Source organism: Stylophora pistillata, chromosome 13 (assembly GCF_964205215.1).
Source record: "Stylophora pistillata chromosome 13, jaStyPist1.2, whole genome shotgun sequence".
In the NCBI taxonomy this organism is placed as follows: Eukaryota; Metazoa; Cnidaria; class Anthozoa; order Scleractinia; family Pocilloporidae; genus Stylophora; species Stylophora pistillata.
In genome coordinates this window covers 19,525,615-19,531,614 of record NC_142531.1, presented here as the reverse complement: position 1 = coordinate 19,531,614, position 6,000 = coordinate 19,525,615, and the positions used below count along the sequence as shown (strand labels likewise).

At 40.1% G+C, this 6,000-nt stretch overlaps 1 pseudogene; it reads left to right on the top strand.

Moving 5' to 3' along the window:
* The window catches only part of LOC148718020 (uncharacterized), a 30,124-nt pseudogene that overhangs the window by 2,483 nt on the left and 21,641 nt on the right, over positions 1 to 6,000 (top strand).

The following is a 6,000-nucleotide window of genomic DNA, read 5'->3' as shown; positions in this document are numbered from 1 at the left end:
CCCACCCATCACACCCCGGGGAGGAAATCCACTACACAGTAATCTCGTGCAGGGGAAATTTACGTCCCCTACCCCTAGGCCTGCAAGAGACGGGACCTACGGCTTTACGTCTTATCCGAGAAGACGAAGCAATGTGAGTGAAGCGTCTTGCTTAAGGACATAACGTCATGCCCTAGCCAGGACTTGAACCCGGCCAACCGACCCAGAGTCCAGCGCACTGAGATTAACTTGAGCTGACCTTAATGTTTACGAATAAGGTTAAAAAGTCAAATAAAAGAGAAGGCGAAAAGCATAATGTTTTCTGCTCAAAATGCTCTGAAATAATACGACAGTAACGGTTACAACTGGATGCTTGAAACCTCCGCTTGTAATTAAGATTACTTCTTGTTCGATTTGACGCTAACTGGAAAAAGTCTTGGAATTCGAGATTACTGAGAGAAAATATACATTTATAACATTCAATCAGAGAAAAATACAGTCTTCGATTCTTTAATTATTGGTGACCACTTTAAAATGGAGGAACGTTCCTCGTAGTCCATTTCGCCTCTCTTTTGGCTAAGAGCCAGTCTCGACGCTCTTCTCTGGACTTTTTCCAGCAAAACAATGTCTTTTACCAGAAAGGGACACCACACTGGAACCGCATATTCTAGTATCGCCCTTACTAAAGATTTGTATAGCAAAAAGAATTCACTTACGCTATTAGACCCAAGCACGCGCTTAATTACCCCAAGGACTTAGTTGGCTTTGTTGACCACCACGTGAATATGATCACTCCATGATAGATCGAACGATATTGTAATACCGAGATCTTTGATATTTTTCACACTCTTTAGAATTTCACCGTTTGGATCAAGTGTATAGCTCCCTTTCGACTTATCTTGTTTGTACGTTATTCTCATTGTTTCACATTTCTCGGGATTAAATTTCAACTGCCAGGTTTTACACCATTCAGTGAGTCGAAACAAGTCAGATTGTAGCACATACGTATCCTCAGGAATGTTTACTATCTCCCTACAGAGTTTAGTGTCGTCGGCGTACAATTTCACAGCGGAAGAAACTCCAGTTGATATATCATTGACGTACATTATGAACAAGCTGGGCCCTAAAATTGTTCCCTGAGGTACGCCTGATTTTACCTGAGTCCATGACGAATAGCTGCCGCGCAAAACAACACGTTGCGACCGACCAATTAAAACTGAAGCTTTGAAACCAATTGAGAAGAGGACCGTCAATACTGTGTCTTTCTAATTTATGAAGCAGACGTCTGTGTGGAACACTGCCAAACGCTTTGGAGGAGTCTAACAGAAGTACATCCGTAGGATTTCTCTTGTTACGAGATTTTTCCCAGTCGTTAAAACAGGATAACAGCTGTGTAACCGTAGAGCGACCTTTCATGTACGCAAATTGATTCGGGTTGAAAATATTGGCTTCACCCCAAAACTCCACAATACGGTGTTTTACTATTTGTTCTGCTAGTTTACACACGATCGATGTTAGTGAAATCTGACGGTAATTGTTTCTGCAGTTTTTACTGCCCTTTTTGAACAAAGGTGTTATATCAGCGCATTTCCACTTGCTAGGTAATTGGCCAACAGCGAAGGACTTATTGATTAATGCACATATAGATGGAGAGAGTCGATGCACATTCCCTCAAGATGCGCGGCGACAAACCGCCAGGCCCAGGGGACTTGTAAGCATTTAAATTCTTCAACAGCTTTTCAATCTTATTAACAGAACAATAGATATTAAAGAGCTTAGAGGTGACAACATAATCAAAATTGGGAACGTTATATGTAGAAATGTCTAAATTAATGTATCCGTTCAAAGCTTTTTCAAAAAAGGGTACATCAAAAAGAAGTCGTCTATGCTCTAGAGACAGTAAATTAAGTTTAGAAATACGAACTTTATAGTCATCATCAGATTTGAGAATGAACTTTGTTGCACGTCGCTGTATTCTTTCCAATTTAGTAATACTTCGCAGTGAAAGGTGACCAAACAACAGACCCGTATTTCAGCTGTGACCTAACCAGAGCGCAATATAGAGTTCTTAGTGTTGAAACATCCTTCAAATCTCTGCAATTCCTTCTTATGAAACCAAGCACTTTGTTCGCCTTACTGGAAATCTTATCTATGCGAGAGTTCTAGGACAGGTTGTGGTTAGTTAGCAAGCAAATATCTGAAAATTCAGCTGTAACGTCAAGGGTGGTACCACCCAGTTGTAGAGGAGCAAGAATAGGCGAGCGATTCTTGGTAATCCGCATTAACTTGCATTTCTTGGTATTGAAGCTCATATGATTTAGTCGACTCCAAGAAACCAGGTTATTTAGGTCATCTTGAAACGATGCATGATCGCATGGATGCTCAATGACCCTTGAGATTTTACAGTCTTCTATCTTCTATCTTCTCACTGCACCTGAAGAAGGCTGGTTTGGCCAGCCGAAATATAGTGCTCAGTTTTTAAATTTAATTATCTACGTTGTATCGGTCTTGCCTCTATATTTATATTTCATATTCGTTACTTTGGGCCGATCAGATCATCGCTGATCCAACGTACAAGAGTAGGAGTATCGTCCACGGTTGCCTGCTGAACATTTCACAGTTGTAGGAGAGACCTTATGAATGGACTGCCCTCTTAACGATTCTTTCCTTATTGAGATGAAACGTGTAATTCTCCCGCTCAGCTGCTTCACATTTCCTTTCAATTAGTTTCTAGGGTTATGCGTTACATCAAAACAACACCCATTAGCAGTAAGTTTATTTATTTCCCAGTCCATCACCTGTTTGCTACATAATGTAGTACTACACAGTAAATCGTTAGATGTTTAGAAACCCTTTCCACCCTAATGCATGCCTATTCTCTATACTTTCCCTGTACATTTTCTGTGCTACTGACAACGATTATTTGTGCAGTAGTCAAGAGATATTCTGAAAGGTGATACTTTCCTTTATTATCCAACTACACTCCGTAGAGTACAAATAACGCCATAGACGAGCACAAACATCACGCGGTATTTGTACTCAGAAAAACTTACTTAATTTATGATCACATATCTACCATAGAGTTAGTCTGCACATAAATAATTTAAAAGTAAACATTTGTGAAGAGCCTGGAATAAACAAGAAGTTTGAGTCCCTGCGAGTATTCCAACCTCAGCCAATTCCGATGTTTTCTCATCAAATCTATAACTCTAAATGTAATAATGATCAACTTTAGAGTATAAAATAACTAACCATCAAAAAAATGTTATTCTAGGTTTCATATGCTTACTTATTGTATGAGTGGACGGGTAGGATAGGAAAATATTTGGCTAGAGGTCATAACGTGCAAAATGAGCCTCCTTGATCCACATGTTTTCTTGCCTAACTCGACCTAACTCAATTTCCAACCGTTTCCTCTTACTCTTAGTATATTTTATTTTAATATGGAGATCACCAATGTTCAAATCACATTCATGCTTGTTTCCAACTTAACTTCGACACTAAAATATTGCTTCCATGGATTTCTTACCTGTGCAAAAACAGCGAAAACTGAAACACAATCGGAAAAAGAAATCTAACCCGAAACAGCATCTTAGCCCTGTAAATAACATAAACTAATGGCTGCTTCTTTTGGCACGGAACAGTGGCCCCAAAAAGCTCCTTTCAAATCGTTTCATACCGTTCCTGTTTATTTTGTTCTCGAATGTCCCTTCTACCCTTCCCCTTCCAGAGTCCACGCGTGCATTTCATGCATGCGCTGTGGGCTCCATTCTTTGCGCTTGACCAAGCCATTTCTGCCTTTTTGGTTCCCATAGTTTTCTACCCTGTGGCTTGTGGCTCATAGTCTAGCACTTAAGATTTTTTTATGAGGAATATGATCCTTGATATTTTCCGGAGCACCTTTCTCTACGAATCCGTACTTTGGAGCAACAAGGCAGAATAAAATCTTTAAGGGGGCTTAACTGGGTTTCCTCCTGGAACGCGTCCTCCTTCAGGACCTGTCGCAGTAGGAATATTGGCCTGTAGATCAACTTCATCTTCATCAACAAAAAAGCCAAGTCCCTGTAATCACTGATATAGCTGACAAACGATTCTTTGATACCTCGCAAAACGTGGAAATCACTGATTAGGACAAAAGACCATTGCAGTTAAATTGCAATAAAGAGGGGTTCAACTTTCTAGCTAACTACATTGGGTTTGCGAAGACGAGAAAAGGAATACTTAGTAACTACTTAGTAAAAACACTTCTTCAGGCGGCCGTTATGTCGGCTGATAATGCCCGCGGTGAAGAAATTGCCCGAAAATGAATATTCCATCGAGGGGGAAAGCCTCAAGGGCAAATGTGTACCTGACAATTTGACTTCTCATAGAGCCGTATGCACGACCGTGAAGTATTGTTCACGACCATAAACGACCTTATTTGCTCCATTTTGTACAGTACTTATGCATATCTATTTATTTTTTAAAATTTGTTCTTTACAGTAGAAATACACTTCTGGCCCCTCGAGGCAGATGATAATTATATTTTTTACTAACCTGCTTAGCATTTCCGACCCAAAATGTGATGTGATCAAAAGCCACAAAAGACCCAACCTCCGGCTGAAAATAGAGAGATATATGTTTACACTCGAATAGAGATTCCCATTTGTTTAATTTAAGAGAAAGACATGTAAAAGTTTTGAACGAAACGATGAGAAAGATTAAGCTAATGAAACACAATTACGATTACAACATCTATTTATAACTGCTTGGAGCTTACCTTCTCTCCTTTGTCAGTATAAGTAGTCCGTGAAAAGAAAAAGAAAGCGTCAACATTTTTTCACTAAAAAACGACTAGATCGTGAAATACGAAATTATCACATGCCATTTTACTCGGGTTTTTTCACGGTTCTCCGTCCTCAGCTCACGTTGCAATCTGATTAAAGCATAACCCAGTCTTTTCCCTCAAACTCCAAAATATGGGCATCAAAAGGTCACGCCTATTTTGTCAGCATCTTGGGAAAAAAAGACAAAATGCAAAAACCAAAAAAAAGAAAAGGAAAAAAGGAAAAGAAGTCAATTTGAGTTAGTTCGGCCTATGGCCTGTCTTTTCTCAAGGCCAAGTTCAATCGAAAAAATGATCAAAACAGTGTCTTTTTTTTTCCACCTATCACATGACGAATTGATACATCCACTCTTTTTTATTTTTGTTTTGATACGATTCCATAGGTTTTTATTTCAGATTTGATGAAATGATACAGATGATACAGATTCCACGACCTGTAAAAGCAACAATTCAAATTAGTCATACTCTCTGTTCTGACATTTGGGTTTTAAACGGTTCAGAGCCATCGAATCTTTCCAGTAGTGTAAATATGTAAATAAAAAAGTTCGGGACTCAATTAAGTTATGTTCAAAACTGAAATATTTCCATCTGGGGTCAAAATCGGTAGCGTGTTTGGAGCGGTAACGAATGAACAAAATTACTCTCTTCCAGGCTCTCACTCTGTGGGGCATGAGGACTAGCGGGGTCGGGGAAGCGCGCGAACGACATAAGCAAAGACAGCTGTTAAGCAAACGGCTGCTTTAGCTGACTCCCGCTTGTGATCACTCAGCTGCTTTTGCATTGAGTTTTACTAAACGAGACCTTGCACTGGCTTGGGAGAAATTGCGAGTAACGCTTGGGTGATGGAGCGGTTCACATACGTTCTTGGGTCCAAAATACTACGCACATCGCTATGGATAAGCGGCTTTTCATCGTACACCCTGGCCTTGCATTTCTTCAGATATCAGTCGCAGGAGAGGATGAGAGGTCTGTGCAAAGTTCAACGCCGAGCCGTCAACGTGGGTCTTTTTACAGGTTTGCTGCTTGCGTCATGGGTCCTGTTCTTAGACGCCCATTATCAAGCTATGTTTGATTTAGAACACATTAGAAAAGCCCTTACTCATAAGTGTCTAAATCGGAAAGCTTCCAACGGTGTTTGGTATTCCCTTGCCACTTCTATATACTGGGGAATGTATTCGTCCATCGCTGTTTGCTAC